This window comes from Neofelis nebulosa, chromosome 6 (genome assembly GCF_028018385.1).
Source record: "Neofelis nebulosa isolate mNeoNeb1 chromosome 6, mNeoNeb1.pri, whole genome shotgun sequence".
Lineage (NCBI taxonomy): Eukaryota > Metazoa > Chordata > Mammalia > Carnivora > Felidae > Neofelis > Neofelis nebulosa.
In genome coordinates, this window is record NC_080787.1 from 67,755,326 (window position 1) to 67,773,717 (window position 18,392).

Below are 18,392 nucleotides of genomic sequence, written 5' to 3' on the forward strand. Positions count from 1 at the left end.
CTGCCTTTTGTACTGAAGTCTTTAATCTGCTCGGAATTCAATTTTTTATAGTGAGAGGTAGGAATTCCATTTTATATTTACAATATGGGTAACTAATTGGCCCATTACTTTTTATTGTGCAATTTATTGACTAGTCTCCTTTTCCCACTGGTCTGTAATTCTCTTGCTATCATGAATCAAGTTTTCATATATGTGTGGTTCTGCTATGAGCTCTCTGTTCTCTCTTATTGGTCACCTTGTCCATGACTGTCCCAACCAGCACTCTCCTAATTACTATTATTTCATGACAAGTCTTCATATCTCATTGGATTATATCCTCCACATATTCTTTTAGTGTTTTGCTCTTCCATATAAATTTGAGAGTCCATAAAATCCTGTTAGGATTTTCAATGTAACTGCAGTTAATCTATAAGTCACCTGGGAAGAGCTGGCATCTTTAAAATTTTGGGTCTTCTTATACAAATTAAATATATATATTTTCTTAAAGGTTTAAAATAAAATCTTACACATTTTTTCATGATGAACTTTCCTTAGATGCTTTATATTTTGTTGCTATTGAAAATGGTATCTTAAACTAAATGTGGCTGGTGAATAGAAAAGCAACTGGCTTCTTAATATGGGTTTAGTACCTAGTAAGATTGCTACGTTATTGTATGTTTTCTCTGCAGAGAATTATCATTTGCAAATAATGACAGATTTGTTTCTTCCTTTCTAGCCCTAAATGTTGAATAGAAGTGGTGATAGGTGTATTGTCATCTTATCATTGATCCTAAAGAGAATGTTTTCAACGTTCCAGGATAAAATTTATGTGCTATTTTTTGGGGGGGGGTTTGTACTATTTAATTTTTTTGATGTTTATTTATTTTTGAGAGAGAGAGAGAGAGAGAGAGACAGAGTGTGAGAAAGGGAGGGGCACAAAGAGGGAGACACAGAATCCGAAGCAGGCTCCAGGCTCTGAGCTGTCAGCACAGAGCCTGATGTGGGGCTCAAACCCACGAACTGCGAGATCATGACCTGAACTGGACAGACGCTCAACTGACTGAGCCACACAGGGGCCCCTGGGGGTATATACTCTTAATGGTATTCCAGAAATTCTCTTTATCCCTAGCTTACCAAGGAATTTATATTTAATCTTTAGTTTTTATCATTATGAGAAATGATAAATTTACTATATTTCCAAAAAATTACTGTATTTCTAAAATCTTCTCCATTCTTTCCTCTTTTGCCACCACCCTTTTTGTTGATGATATAGGTTTAGTTTGCATTTACTTATAATACATTTACACCTGTTCTTATTGATTTACTATCTTTGATGGATATTTTTATTCACATCTATAAAAGATGAGGAATTGTCTGTACTACATTATCTCTCATTATTCATTTCTCTTTTCTTCCCAAGTTGCCTTAGCTATATCATGGTAATATTGTCCATATTAATAGTGTTTAGATTCTGTTCTTCAACCATAATCCCTAGATGTGTTTTAGTTTTATTCCTATAGTTACATTTAGAGTTTACTGTCTGTCTTCATAGTTTTGTCATCTTTTGTTGGGCTAAAATGTGTCCTCTAATAATTTCTTCAGCAGGTACTCATAGCAGCTATATTTCCTGAGATTTTTTTCCCTGGAAAATAGTTTGTTGAGTATAAATTCTTGGGTCATATGTTATTTCTTTAGTATTTTGGGGGCATTTGGAAAATTATACCATTTTCTAGGATCTCAGACCAAACTATTTCTTTCCTTTAATAGATGAATTAAAGGTTTTGCCTTGATGTCCAAATAATTCTTTAATTATCTTTGAAGTCCAGAAACATTACCAAGATATGTCACAGGATTGACAGTTTTGTGTCACTTTTTGTGTTTTTTTGGTGGAAAATGGCATGCACTTTTACATGCAGTTTCAAATTTGGCTTTCATTTTGAAAAAGTGTTCTTGAATTATATCTTTAAGGATTTTTCCTGTTTCGTTATTTCAGTTGAAAAAAAATACACTTTTGGCTGGGCAGGAGAGAACCATGTTAGATCTCCTTTTTCTGTCTTCTATATTTATTATTTTGTTTGTAATTACTTTTTATTCTTCATTTCCATGTATTTGCTTCTATTTCTCAACCCTGTTCTCGATTACCTTTCTGGTAGATTTAGCAATGTCTGTTATCTTTTGGGCTGCTCTCAGTGTGGCCTCATTTTTGTAATGATTTTATTTTGCTCATCTTTTTCAAATGCTGCCACTCCTTTTATTGTCTCACCATGCTTTATCTCAGTTCTTGTATCTCTGCTTGAGCTCCCACTTTACAACAACAATTCCTTCCTGATAAATTTATGAATCCATGCTGATATACTTGCTCACAATTCCACCTGTCTCATGGCAACACTTTCATAATTCCATGTTTCAGGAATTCTCATGTTATAGAATTATACGTATGAATTGGTTTGGTCTTGATTTCTCTTCTTCATTGATATTGGCAGCTGCAAGACTCCTCTTCACGCAGTATCTCTTCTTCATCTTGTCCCCCTGACCCATTACTTCCTATATTTGTAGCCTATCTATATGATTCTTTCCTCATTCCTACTCTCCCGAATTTTCCTTTGTGCCAACTCAGGTCTGTGTAAGCTCCTGTCACCCTCCCATACACACCCTTCCTTGTTATTCCATGTAAGAGGTGGTTGACTTTGCCTCTCAGATGGTGCTACTCACCTTATGGAATTGTGCATTCTCCTTTGGTTTGAGCTCTGCAGCCATGGGCATTCAATCTTAGCATCTTTCAGTGCCCGTCTTGACCTTCACCACATCTGACTGCTCTTCCTTTAGTACTATAGTTTGGGGTGGTATACGCCTTTTAGTTTCACTGAATATAAAATTTGCATTTCTGTGTCTCAGACTCCTTATTGCTTTAAGAAAAGAAAGTAAAAATACTACCTTGACTCAGCCATTTAAAAACTGTGCTATGGGCTTCTTACTTTGTTATTGGAGTGGTCTAATCCTGGGCCTATCTTCTGCTCTGCTCTACTTTCCAGGCTTGTCTCCATTCTTCTGGTTCAGGAAAAATTGCACTCCCAGCCTCCTGACACCTGGGTTGCCATCACTGACTGCTGGATGGGCCTATGAATAATGCCTTTGGGTATTTATCAATAATGATGAATAAGACTTTGCCATTTAGAAGAAGAGAAAATGTGTCAGTACCTTTAGTCACTCTTGAGAAACCTAATTAGATACTGAAATAGTCTTATGGGATCTTAAAGCTCTGTATCTTTATATCTAGCAGTAGAAGAACTTACAGCTTTCTCCTTGAGAAATGCCCAGTTTTCAGCTCCTAGCTCATGTCATCCAGAGGCTCACACTCCAGTGATTTTCTGCACTCAAGGTGTCACATCCTACCTCCACAACTCATAATGGAATCTCTAGTAATTTTCTTTTGTGAATGCATATCGATGAGTCCCTAAAGTAGGACTAATACAATCAAGACCAGATTTTTATGACTCTTGTATGCAACCACAGTCTAAATTAAGAAGAGAGAGAGAGAGAGAGAGAGAGAGAGAGAGAGAGAGAGAGAGAGAAGAGTTGCACAGTTGTAGCTGTCAGCTCAGTGCTGTGGGAAGAAAGTTGGCCAGGCTGATAAGGGACTAGTCCATGCATTTTTTCTGTGCCTTGGTTGTCTATGTGTTTTAGAGGAAATAGGGAAGGAAGGTGCACAGGATACTTTTCTCAGGCTGATGAGTGATATCATGTACTGATGAGCTCAGTCTCTGGGGTCAAGCCCTGGCATCACTGCCTACTGAAAGCGTGCTTTTGACCAGTTCTTCATTTCTCTGTGCCTTGCTTTTTTCTTCCTTTTTAAATTTTTTTAAATTTTTAATATTTATTTATTTTGGGGAGAGCACAAGTGGGGGAGGGACAGAGAGAGGGAGACAGATCGAAGCGGGCTCCATGTTGACAGGCTGACAGCAGCAAGCCTGATGTAGGGCTCGAACCCACGAACCGTGAGATCATGACCTGAGCTGACATCGGACAGTCAACCAACTGAGCCGCCCAGGTGCCCCTGCTTTTGTCTTCTCTAAAAAGGGGATAAAGATGACGATAATACCATGTCTTAAGTTTTTGTTTTTGAGGAGTAAAGCCAATAATGTACATAAAGTGTCTGGCAGGTAATTATTAGTAAATACATATTGTTGATGTTATGATAAACCTTAATCTTATCTTTTTAATGAAATATTAATAAGAAGGGTCCAATTCTTAATACTGAGACTCAAGAGGAGGATGTATGGGTGAGAGGAACTTGCAAGTGCTGTCACACAGCTGTAAGCAGATCTGATCTCACAGATTTGCAGTGTTTCATGGCTGGCCTTCCTCTGCCAGCCAGTGAAGGCTCCGAGAGCCACACCACCAACAGTCAAAAACAACTGCACCTGCATTTGCTCTAACTCTTGTCATTTATGTAGCACTTTCGTACATAGTTTTCTCTTTGCCCTTTCCAAAAACTTTGTGACAAGGTCCTTGTCATTCCCATTTTACAAATGAGACCTATGTGACTCACCCCAGGTTGTGCTACTGGTAGGAAGTGGAAGCTATTCTCAGCCTAAGTCTTTCCCTTTCTTCTGTGCTCACTCTACTAAGGTGGCTGTTCAGTTGTTTGGAAATTGACTACAATAGCCTCTAAAACATACTCTCCAATGTGCTTCTCAAACTTCAGGGTTGGTGAGAGTGGTCTTTAAAAAAAGAAAGCTTTTTGGTTTGATGTAGTCCCCTTTGTTCATTTTTGCTTTTGTTGCCCTTGCCTGAGGAAAGAGATCCATAAATATGTTGCTAAGACTGATCAGAGCGCTTACTATGTTTACTTCTTGTAGTTTTATGGTTTCCAGTCTCACATTTAAGTTTTTAATCCATTTTGAGTTCAATTTTGTGTATGGCGTAAGAAAACGATCTACTTTCATTCTTTTGCATGTAGCTGTCCAGTTTTCCCAACACCATTTATTGAAGAGTCTGTCTTTTCCCAGTTGCATATTCTTGCCTCCTTTGTTGAAGATTACTAAAACTAGTATAATATTTTGTCAGCTACACTTCAATAAAAAATAGGGATTCTTAGAGCCTACCACTAGAGAGTTTGAGGTTTGGGAGAGGGCTGGGAATTCTGCCATCTCAGTGGACCCAGATGTCCATCAGCATATTCTAGTATCCCAGTCTGACCTTCACTACATTTGGCTGCCCTTCCCCTAAGACTGTAGTTTGGGGTTATGCACACCTCTTCATTTCATTAAACACAGAGTCAGGTGATTCTGTTCACAGGTAGCCTAGGAAACTACACTTTCCAGGGACCAAGGAGAAGTAAAACAGGATCATTGCCTTCATGGAGTTCACAAACAAGTGTGAGAAATGGACAAGTAAACAATCCAATGTCACAGTGTAATGAGACTGTTAAATTCATCTGGAGAATACTCCCATTTTGATCCTGCCCCTTCTATGTTTTTGCTTGTGTGTAGTTATATACACATATTGCCATATTTGTCATTAGCACAATCTGGGAGAATCTTCTCGAATTCTGTGCTTATGAAGGTCTCATATTAGGCTGCTCTATTTTATGACCCAATTTGTGCTTTAAATTGCATAAAATTTCTTTAAACTTCACATAGACCTATATGTGTTTACATGTGAAAACTTTTTCTCCCTTGTGTATGCACAACATTTTTTATTAGCTACTATCAATAATATGAACTAGTTCCTCATAGTCATCTTGGATGATACCATTTGTTTTATCAGTGATATTACTTATCAAGTGCTTTTGTTTATCTGTATTACTTAATTCTCATAATGATTTGGTGAGGTAGATACAAGAATTATTGTCTCTATTTTACAGAGTGTTGGCTTTATCATTATTGCCCTGCTGGTCAGTGGCAGAGCTGGACGCAAACCTCAACCTCTGACTCCTAATGCATGGCTCTATTCATGGCACTGCAGAGCAAAACAAATCAGCAAGCTTTGAGTGAAGCTGCAGAGACTGGAAAATGCTTAACCTGGACAGGATTTCTGTAACATAACCATAGGGATCCAGTAATCTTCACTTAGCAGTACTGATCAATGACCTGTTCTGCCCAGTTCTTAAGACTGTGTTTGAATATTGATGGTGGTAAGCAAAGCACATTACAGGACAGAGAGCAGCAAATGCACCAGGCCCATTAAGTATGAGTAAAATGACCACTTTTAAAAGCAGTTTATGTGCCTCACAGGGAAAACACACACATGGATAAAAGGAAACCAAAAACCAACAACTTAGTACCTTGGAAACCCATCAAGAAAACTTAACCTGAAGCAAGGATTATTGCCTCTATCAGAGAGAGGCTAGATGTCAGTGTCTGTTTTATCATTTTCTTCTCTTAGCCATTTTGACCTTCCCTTCGTAACATAGTTAATAATTATATGTGTGCTTTGGAAAGTAAGCCAATTCTTTCCTTGCTCCATATGATCATTTTTATTTGGAATCTTTGACGTACATAAAATACTAGAGATAGTTAAAAACAAGTTTGTATGGATTGGTTAGCAACACCCAGTTATTAATGGATAGACTCATTAGGGAAATTAAAGATATAGTCCCAGAATAAATGGTGTCCAAAGCTGGCAAGAAGCCCTGTTTGAATATTCATATTACCACCCAAACAGCTGGAGATAGAGAGTGCATGATTCACTGGCTTTAGTGGTGGCTTCATAGTGAATAAAGTAGTTTTATGAAAATCAATAGAGTGACTAAAATTACCAACTGCATTACTTCAAAGATATTAAGCATCATAAATCAAACATGTCAGCTGAAGAATAATGATGATGTTATATATGAACAAGAAAGCATGCTATCAGCTGAGGAAGTGGTCAGAATCTTATCCTAGGGCTTCTGAGGAAAACTAGTTGCTTTTTGTTTGTTTGTTCATTTGCATCCCTCTTAAGGCAGTTTGTTACAGTCTTACAAAGCAAAATATACAATTTTGTAATCACTGACAGACAGTTGGAAGGGAGAAAAAATCCAACCATGCTGAAAGATTTGGCTGGAATTGTCTCCACTCAATGAACAGAGATTGGCCTGGCTGGGAGTGCATTTGTCAACACCATGTACTCTCAGGCAGCACGATAGAGCTGAGGATGTTCCAGAACTGCTAAGTAGCAAAGTGCCTGACGTGCTAATTAATTTGAGACTTGGAATGCCAGGGTTGGAGGGTCTGCAGAAAACATTTAGTGTGACCATTCCCGTGATGCTCTCAACTCTTCTACAACCCCAATTCCTGCATGTTTGGGCCCATGAATCCCTCTCCAGCAAGGCAGTCCATTCCTATCTGAGGAAAGCAGCCATTCCATTCATGACTGGAAGGAAGTTCTGAAACAGTTCAGTTCCATTGTAGCCACATAGCATCATCTCAAGTAGTGAAGACTGCCTTCATGTAGGCAGCTCCTGAATCTTCCCTTCTCCACAGTAAACACCATTAGTTTCTCCAGCTGTTCCTCTGCTTTCATGCTTTCCAACCCTTCACTTTTCTGTTTGGGCTTTGCCAGACACATTCTGGTATTCATGTCCTTTTTGAAGGGTGGTGCCCAAACATGAAATATGGTCAGTCTGACCACTACGGAGTACAGTTGAACTAATTCCTTCCTCACTATTGGTATTTCATTTTGTGTGAATAGTGAACAACTTTGGCTTCCAAACCCTACAGATGATTCATACTGATGAAATTATACCAATTTATTCATCCAATATTTATTGAGCACTCATTATGTGTCAAGCACTGTGCTAGGTGCTGGGAATTCATACATCTGCCTGCAAGGCCTGTAGAGCATAATAGGACAGATTACTATAAATATGGTTAATGAGATAATGGTGTGAAAAAGGCTATGGCAGGGAAAAGAGTAGGGCTTTAGTTAGACAAAGAGGGGTACCTAAACCAGCCTGGGGTGGTAGTGGTGATGGTGACTGTGAGACTAGAGAGGAACAGGGGGTTAGGTGGGGCTTCTGGGAAGCCTGGAGCTGGGCCTGGCTTCTGATGAATGATGGGAGTAAGCAGGGGGCGGGGGGGAGGGGAGAATGGCATTCCAGGCAAGGAGATTAGCAAGTGCCAAGACTCAGAAGTGAAAGAGAAAAATAAATATCTGTACAGGACTCAAAGTATTTAAATGTTAATGGTGGGGAGTGCTGAGAGATGAAAGAAGAGGCTTGAAAGGAATAAAACATACTCCTGCCAAGGGGTTTGGATTTTATTCTGAGCATAATGAGAAAGCCTCTAGGGGAGCAGAAATAGAAAACTCCCAGACTCCTGTGTTACTACAGCAGAGATAAGACTCAGAGCACAGACATTGGGTCTGGGTGACATGGCTTCCTGTGGAGTTTCCTCAGACAGCTTTATATGGTAATATAAATTGTTTTAGGTGCTGACCTCATTGGACATATGAAAGGCAGCGAGTCCATAGTTCTTTGGTCCTCTAGCCCTGTGGTCTTTTCCTTCTACATAAGCTGCTGAGACCATAATGCTGGTATGCCTTTATGAGGTAAAAGGAAGTAAGTAGGAACCATGTTTGCCCATATGTAATGGACATTATCTGTATCTTTTGTACTGCTTGTGGGAATAAATCAAAGTAAAAATAACTTCAAACTCAATCCAAGCTTTCATTCTTGCCCATTTATAACTCTGGACTTTACTGTATAGTATGGCCTAATCCAAAAGGGAAATGACAGATCTGGTTTCCTGGATTGGAGACTGTAAATTTATAGCGGCATCTAGCCGTGAGAGTGTGTGATATTGTTCAGCAAAAATCAATGGCCCAGATTGGGATGACAAGAAGGTAGATGCTTTTCTGGATAGCAGAGAAGGACCAGGGAGGCAAAGATGTTGAGAATATTATGAACATAGTAGGCTGAAAAAAAAAGCGTCCTACAAAACATATTCACTTCCTAATCCCCCAAATCTGTACATATTATGTTATATGGCAAAAATGTGGGTAAGTGTCTTGAAATGAGATGTTTATTTTAGATTATCCAGGTGGGCCCTGGTGTCATCACATGTATCTTTATAAGAGAGGGGCAGAGGAAACTTTGATATGAACGCAGGAGAGAAGGCAGTATGAAGATGAAGGCAGAGATTGGAGTTATATAGCTACAAGTCAAGGAAGGCCTGGAGCACCAGAAACAAGGAGAGAAGCACTGAGCAGATGCTCTTCCAGAGCCTCTGGAGGGAGTGTGGCACCTTGATTTCAGATTTCTGCCTCTGAAACTGTGAGATAATAAATTTCTCTTCTTCTAAGACTCCAAGTTTGTAGTATTTGTTATAGCAGCCACAGGAAACTAATACAATGAGAGGGTAGCTGAAGCAGGGGACATGGAGCCTCAGTTAGACACAGAAGATGGCAGAGGTAAGGAGATGTTGCTATACTGTGAAGAATTGGAGGCCTTTATGAGGTGCTGGGAATACAGGAGCAAGACAGAGAGAAATTTGGATGGAGAGGTGGTTGTAGTCAGGAAGAATTTAAATTTCAGAGATGGAATTGAGGAGATGAAGGAAGTGAAAGACTAGGGTTGTGACTGGGTTATCCACACGAACATTGCAATCTTCCAAGGTGATGACAGGTCTTGTGCAAAGAGGAAGACTGTGAATCAGATGCCAGAGTCCACAAGGAATCAAGAAGAAGTGAAGGGAGATAATAGGTGAAGGGTGGGAAGATGCAGAGGGTTCAGGGTGATAGAGCCAGAAGGCAGGTGCCCTAATGGAATCTGCTTGGAATTTTATTCAAGATAGATAAATCACGGTCTTGGAGAGATACTGGAGCAAAGAAAATGCCCACCCTGTTTTCTGAGTCCAAGGTACATGAGGTGTTGGAAAGTGAGCAGTTGTACTAGAGGGATCTCCTGGAGCAGGGGGTCTGTGTCCTCTGGAGAAATCTCGGAGACCCAGGACATAAAGAGAACATTCATGAAGTGACTGATGATGGATGGGTATTTGTTAACATGTAATGTGATATATCAATTGACTCAATATATATCAGCACTTGAAAACTACGACCAAGTCAGGATATGCCTGATGACGCAGTAATAAAGATGCAACATTTCAGAAATTTGCACATGTGCTCAGGTGATACACATGCTTCAGTATATCCCCGTATTAGCCAGCTCTAGGCCTGCTGGAGAATGATGAATGAGCTCCTTCAGTAAGTTTAGTGATGGGCTCATTTTAGTTAGCTTGTGAATATCAAATTTTAGGAAACTTCAATAACTAATTTAGTAAGTTACTCTAAGTAACGTTTTGCAGAATATTAAAAGGAAGGTCTATGGAATTGCTTGTCATTTATTTGTCTCTGAGCATCAAAGAAATGACCTGCAATTTGGGAAGACTTTAAAGACTCTCAGGAGGTCTTTTGTAATTCACAGTAATTCTCCAGACTGAATATGCTTAAATTAATTTGCACTCTTTTGCTTGGTCACTTAACCTGTTACAAGTCACAAAATTGTATTTATGCCTATTCCTCATTTCTCTGTCTTGTCCACAAATATGTCATGAGAGACTTTATTAAAGATTCCTCAGACACCATCAGCTTGAGCTAATGTGTTACTATATTAATAATATCTAATATTAAGCACTTTAGATAACTGTCATTTAATTCTCTGGACATCCTTATTAGGGAGGTATTTTAGTATCACTGTGTCATGGATGGCACAGTGTGGATAGCCATGGATAGTGTGAAGCTGAGGGGGGAGATAAGTAACATGCAGAAGGTCAGCTAGCAAACAGAAGAGCAGGGATTCAGTCCTAGGCAGGGCTTCAGAAACCTTGTCCTTCCTCATTTTGCTGAGGAGCTTTACACTTCCTGAAGGGTACGAATGGGAATGTGTGTCTTCAGATAAAAAAGTGCTCTGTTCTTCTGTTAAGCCCAAAGGCGTTCTACTGGAGACCCAGGTACCACAGCGTTGATTGCTGCCTGCAGCTTGGCCCACAGCTGAGTAGCTCCTCAGGCTGTGTTGGTTCCTGAAGTCTCTAAAAGTGCCTCTCCTCTCCCTGAGTGTGATTCGCATCCTGAGCCCTGAGTGCTCCAAGCCCAGGTGCCAGGACTGACACCTCCATTTGGGAAAACTAGTGGGTCTCCCACCAGTTGAGAGAGTGGGACTTTCTTCTTGTTGCCATCTTGGTTCTGGGGCTGGGAAAAGTCACATGGTCTCTTCTTCTGCAGAGGGAGCTGTTCTTATGCTCCTGTTCTCTAGGGCTGAGTCTTCTCTCTTCTTGTCTTCTACTTATTCCACTTCTACCAGTGTCCCCCTCCCTGTTCCTATCTTTCTCAGGCTCTTTCTTTTTCTTTGTCTATTCACTACCCTTCTCCTAATCTAGATTCATCCCACCCTTCTCCAGGACTCTTCTTACACAGAGGCAAGATTTGACTATATATTCTTTCCTTATCAATCTAGTAACCCAATCTGCAAAAGAAATATGATCAGCCAGTCAATAATTGTTCTTATTCTGAATCCATACCAGCTCCTAGTGATCCAAGCTTCCTTTCCTAAGCCTTCCCAAACCATCTTTTTGGGAACTAATCCTAGAGTCTATCTGCAGTTTATAGGATTAATATCTGTAGATATTAATCTATATAGCCCATATGGATATAGTATATAAATCTACTTATAATATATGTAAAAATCATAAAGATTATATAAATCTATAAATAAAATAGAAATATATAAACCTATAGAATTTCTAGTTTTGAAAAATATTAGAACAGTATTTATCTATTGTCAGAGCTCCAGCCTAGGCAGTGGATCAGGGACCTTGTCTGCAAGTTCTTTCCATGTTCCGGGATGTTACTCATCAAGGCCTGAGACTTAAACCCATCTAGACCAGACAGAAGCTCTCTGAAAATCTCTCTGTCTCAAGCTTCCAATCCCTCTTACAACATTTATTCTATCCTTGTTGGGTCTGAAGATCATTCTCATGGACGGAGAAGCCTAAAGTAGACTGAGTGTTGAGGGCTGACATTTGGTTATCCAGCAGTACTGCATGGTGCATTCCAAAGAGATAATTTGCATTTAACCCCTGGAGGCTATCTAAATTAACCCTTTTTGTTTATAGCTGAGGTAACTGATAATAACCAGAAATAAAATCCAGGTTTCTTGACCCCCAGTTTATACACTTTTTTTAAAAAATTAGATTTTAGGGGCGCCTGGGTGGCGCAGTCGGTTAAGCGTCCGACTTCAGCCAGGTCACGATCTCGCGGTCCGTGAGTTCGAGCCCCGCGTCAGGCTCTGGGCTGATGGCTCGGAGCCTGGAGCCTGTTTCCGATTCTGTGTCTCCCTCTCTCTCTGCCCCTCCCCCGTTCATGCTCTGTCTCTCTCTGTCCCAAAAATAAAAAATAAAAAACATTAAAAAAAAAAATTTAAAAAAAAAAAATAAAAAAAAATAAAAATAAAAAATTAGATTTTACTAACAGGTTCTCAAACTTTCTAAACAGATCAAACAGATTAGATACATTTGAGACTCTAGATCTTAAAAAAATTTTTTTTTAATGTTTATTTAGTTTGAGAGAGAGAGAGAGAGAGAGAGAGAGCTGGGGAGGGGCAGAGAGAGAGGGAGACACAGAATCCGAAGCAGGCTCCAGGCTCTGAGCTGTCAGCACAGAACCCGACAAGGGGCTCTAACTCATCAGCCACAAGATCATGAGCTGAACTGAAGTTGGTCGCTTAATCAACTGAGCCTCCCAGGCACCCCAAGATTCTAGATCTTTAAGGCATATTCTAGTTCTTTCTCATTAAAAGAACTTTTCATACCAAATCTATCTCATGCTATGTAGAAAAATAAATGCAACATTCAAAGATTGAGGAAAATAGTAAAGATAGCATGTTAGCATAGATTTTGGCATAATTGGGGTCTTAGCTCTATCAGGAGACAATGGCCCCATTCTTTGAACTTATGAAGTAAATTGATAGGATAACTGTTGAAAAATCCATTCTTTAAAATTCAGCTTGAAATAAAAACATAGCTAAATACAGACATAACAATTTGTTATTTTATTCTAAAATCATATACCTTAAAAAATGTGATCTTCCGTAAAACGCTTCTATCAGCAAATGGGAGAGGTAAAGACTTTCTCAGTGGATGTGCCCTGGGATTGATGTAAAACATGGACAAGTAACAAATGATAGGGGTACTGATTTCCCAACACAGACATTTTCTTGTTGTCTTTCACAAGAGGAGCATTCAGGTTCATCTGAGGCTGATCCTTGTAGTGGGCCTAGAGGCATGTTCAGGAAGATGAAATCATGTTGGATAATGTACATACAAGGCTATGACTGAAGAACCAGGAGAGAAAGGCTGTCTTCACCACTCATGGGTTCAAATCTACCTTTTTCTTTGAAATCTATGAGTAAACATTCCATTATGGTTAAATTTTCTTCTTTAATATTTACTGGCTCTTCAAATAATGGAAGAAAATAATAGGCTAGATGAAGAAATAAGCGGTGATTACTGTGGCAGGTAGAATATCTGTGAGGTATGTTCTCCATTGCTGAGATGGAGGGGCACCATACAGCAAGGACACGAGAGTAGCCTGTAGGAGGTGAGAGTGTTCCTTGGTGGATAGCCAATAAGACAGTGGGAACCTCAGTCCTACAACTACAGGGAAATTAATTCTGCCAACGACCTGAGGGAGCTTGTAAGAAACCATTTCCTAGTTGGGATTCTAGATGAAGACATATCTAGCTGACACCTTGATTTGAGCCTTATGAGACCCTGACCAGAGGACCCAACTAAAATGTGCCAGACTACTGACCCCTGGAAATGATGAGAAAATAAACCTGTGTTGTTGTAAGCTGCTAAATTTGTAACTTGTTACACAGTAATAGAAAATAAATTCAAGGGGCACCTGGGTGGCTCAGTTGGTTAAGCGTCCGACTCCGGCTCAGGTCATGATCTCGCAGTCTGTGAGTTTGAGCCCTGCGTTGGGCTCTGTGCTGACAGTTCAGAGCCTGGAGCCTGTTTCAGATTCTGTGTCTCCCTCTCTCTCTGACCCTCCCCTGTTCATGGTGTCTCTGTCTGTCTCAAAAATAAATAAATGTTAAAATAAAAAAATTTTTAAAAAAAGAAAATAAATTCAAGTGTGTTCTAGGATTTTTCCTAAAATTATTTGGATTTTACTTAGGTGCATTTAATATTACTCTGAACCCACCAGGTGGATGAGGCATCCTTAAAACATCTGTTACAGTAGAAAGCCAACTCGGGATTTAAATACCAATTTGGGATTTAAATTTGGTGTGGAAAACCTAAAAAAGCTTTAGCTGTTACTATTGGACCAGCATAGTGATTATGCTCATGAACATTGGAATCTGAATCCACCACTCTGCTACTTAAGGGACATTGGTTAAATTACTTAAGCTTTTTTTTCGAAATTGAAAGACAAATATTTCTCTTGTAAACTTGATGTGCAGTTTAGTGAAATGCTGTGTTTTAGCAGTGTCCAGCACGGAGCAAATATTTAATGAATAGTCACTATTATTATTATTCTAATCAAAAAAGGAAAGGCTGTGAGGATGGTAAAGGGCCATGACAGCAAGAAAGAGAAAAAAAGCAAAGCATGTACAGGGAAAAATGCATTTATATGTAAGCTTTTCCTGCAGGTCACCAGCTATCACAAGTACTCAGCAGCCAGATTTTATTCACGTGGAAACCTTCAGAGAGCCTGGAGATAGAGTGAGTGCCATTTTTTTTTTCCCACAGTGAAATAGATTGCGTCCCTAGGTTATGTGTCAGTCACCTAAGGCCTATTCAGATTCTGTTCCCGTTTTGAATTTAATGCTCTGCCTATCTCCCTGAACCCGAGGCCACTCAAAAGTGAAGCTGAAACTACAGATGATCAAAAAGTGGCGTATACAGATAAAAGGGAAGTCACAAGATATGTCTTTCAAACCTGACTCCATTGGCGGTCTCTGTTTGCCAGGGCTGAGGAGAATGAATGGCTCCATTTTGCAAGGCTTTGGACATCGTCTCTAACAATGAAAGCATGTCTATTTATAAGAGACTTAAAAAATGCAAAAAGAGAGAAGAAAGAAAAACTTGCTACCTCTATCCTTTTTTCCCTAAATTTAATGGGCTTAACGCATTCTATTTTTCCATACATTGGAACAGGAAGCAACATGGCAAGTTAAATCTGTTAACATTTAATGTCCATATATTTTAAGATATAATGGAATTATAAAATGGAAGACACTTGAATGAGATTTAGTGAATTTAGTGGTAAATTTCCAAATAGAATGTGAAAGTGTTTTTTTTTTTTAAATTTTTGCAAACTTTCTAAGATGTCAAATTAATCTTTTCTGGCCTTCAAAGCCCTTCATTTTGTTTCAACAGTAGGTACACTATGGGTGTTATCTATAGGGATATTAAATGTTTGTCTTCTCTAACAACAACAAACATAGGAAAGAAAAATACAACTTTAAATTTTTAATATAACACAAAGTATTTATTACTTAGTGTCTGTCTTTACATAATAAAAAAATTAAGAATTGAGTAGCCCTCAAGGACTAGCTCTTTTCTTATTCTTTTTGTATCTTCCCCACAGCCTTATCTAGGTCCAGTAAGTTTTCAAGGAAGGAATGAATTCTTTCAGACTCTAGTCCCTAAGAAGTAGTCTGGTCTGATGGAAAAAGAACTGGATTGAGATCCAAAGCCCAGCTGCCACCAAAGCGTGGCCTTGGCAAAGTCACTTTCCCCCTGGGCTGTAGTTTCCTTGTGTGAAAAACAAGATGGTTGATCTGTTCCCTTTCAGCTCTGACATACGGGAATTTAATGAAGCAAAGAAAATTCCCTGAAGTAGGACAATAGTGCTTTTTATGAATATGTAAGAGATTAAACAGCTACACAATGAGGCAGATTTTTGGAGTATGTACATGTGTAGAAGGATGCTTTTAGGCTGACTCTCAATCTTTTTGACAAAATCTGCTTGAGAGATGTTGAAGAGGTATTGAAAATGCCCCATTTAAAATGTCTTTTCTTCTTCTTGAAAAGGTTATGTGTTATCTACTGGCAATCATTTTAGAAGGTATTACTTACATGGAACATATATTTGTGGGAGTATATGTGTGTGTGTGCGTGTGTGTCATCACACCCTTGTGTTGTTATAATTACAACCAAAGGAATCATCACCATCACACTCCTGTGGCAACAACTCACAGAGCTTTAACATTTTTTGTGTTTTATGTCTGAAAAGGAGGGATGTGGAAGAGTGGAAACGACTCATTTCCAACTGCTTTTGTCCTCAGGTATAAAGCATAACAAGTTTCAAGAGCAAAGGAGGAATGTAAAGGGTAAGAATAAAAGGAATCGCTCTTTGAAAACTAATGGCAAGTGATAAAAATAAGTTACTAAAAGACAGAGCACCTTTTGATACAGAGAAAGCTTTGATTCTGACAGTGCTGGCTCTTGCTGGAACAAGCACAGAGAAATGAGAGCCTTGGCTATTTCAACCCTTAGACACCTACCCCAGAAAATCCTGCTGGAACCAATTACCAAGCATTTTATAGATTCCTGCCATACGCTCTGCCAAAGATGCCATCTGCTCAGACCCACCTAGCACTGACCTGTTGGTTTCCTAACCTGCACATGTACTGGTAGGATGCAGCTGCCTAATACAGCCTGCCTGCCTCCAACCCATGCCCGGAGTTAGTCTTACAACGAGATGGCTTAGATAGCTAATGGGTTAGACAGACAGCAGTGCATCCTGAAAATGAGGTCATACAAGCCGCCAGCCTTCCAGTCTCTCTTGGGTAATGAGCCACTGGGAAATGCATTGAATGGGACCACCTTTAAGAAGACACAGAGAAATACATCATCTATTTACCACCAGGCTTATACCTGACCATGGAGAAAGCTTTCAAAATGAAAAATTATAAAACATAATGCTGTGAAACAGAACTGTAATTCTCTTGTTAGTTGGAATCAGGTCACTGGAAAGAGAGCACAAGTTGCTTCTTAGACAAATGGCTTGAATGTAAAAGGGAGTGAGAATCTGGGATGTTCCAACTCATATCTTTCCCCACATACCCTGGTTCTTTCAGAGCTTTTTGTTTGCTGAGAAAGATGGGAATGACTCCTCTGAGACATTCGGAAGCAAGTAAGGGTGATAAAAAGCACTTTGGGGTGGAAACAGGAGACTTGGGTGGGGCTGTTGGTGTACTTATTACTAGTGCTTTCACTTGGAGCTAGTTTCTTAGCTTTGATGCTTCTCAGCACCCTGATCTGTAAAACAAAGGTGAGAATACCTTTCCTGTCCACCTCGTGGTGTTTTGAAAATTGAAGACAGAATGTCTATAAAGATCTAAACACTCTTCCTTACAACACACACTGAATGTTATTAGTACTGCAAAGTCATTTGTGTGTTATCATACTTGTATTGCTCTGTGAAAGATTCTTAAAATATCCAGACTCAAAGATCAGCACACAGAGACTGTGTTGACATTAATAAAAGCTCAGGTCAAACAAAAATCATTTCCTTGCCTTAATCCAAACTTCCAGCTCTCTTTTCTGGTTATTGTGGCACAAGGCAACATGAGCAGCAGTTTCCTGAAGTGCCCTGTTTTAGGCGGTGCTGGAAGTCCTGCATGGGAACCAGCCTAAGTGTGGGAAGTTTTTGGAGATGGTGGAGTTGCAGATCATCTTGAAGAACTATGACCCATGGAAGGACCAACACTTCTTGGGCACCATCAGGCTTGAGTCCACTCCCCACCTCAAGCTCTCTGTATGTGTTTGGGGAAACCAGCAGTACTGTGATGAGGCCAAGGCTGTGGATATTCCCCACATGGACATTGAGCTGCTGAAGAAACTCAAGAATAAAAAATTAGTCAAGAAGCTGGCCAAGAAGTATGATGCCTTTCTGGCTTCAGAATCTCTGATCAGGCAGATCCCATGAATCCTGTATCCTGGCCTGAATAAGGCTGGCAATTTCCCTTCCTTGCTGACCTACGTGGTGGCCAGAGTTGATGAAGTGAAGCCCATGATCTAATACCAGATGAAGAAGGTGCTGTGTCTGGCAGTGGCTGTTGGCCACCTATGAAGATGGCAGATGATGAGCTTGTGTACAATACCTACTTGGCTGTCAATTTCCTAGTATCATTGCTCAGGAAGAATCGGCAGAATGTCTGGGCTTTATACATCAAGAGCACCATGGGCAAGCCCTGGCACCTGTACTAACGCACAGCTTAATAAACCCTTGTGCTACCATTAAAAACAATAACAATTGTCACTTACAGTGTTCATATTATGCTTACTTAAAAAACTTTTTCAGTCTCAGATCACTTTTTTTTTTAAGAAAACAACAACAACAATGACAATAACACCCACCACCACCAAACTTCCAGGTGGCTGGGATTCATGCACCCTTGAGTCCCTGTATGGGATAGGAAC

The 18,392-nt window shown here is 39.7% G+C and overlaps 1 pseudogene; it reads left to right on the top strand.

The window, feature by feature from the left end:
• Window positions 1–18,179, top strand: part of LOC131515424 (large ribosomal subunit protein uL1-like) — a 28,156-nt pseudogene extending 9,977 nt beyond the window's left edge.
• Window positions 18,180–18,392: the final 213 nt, after the last annotated feature.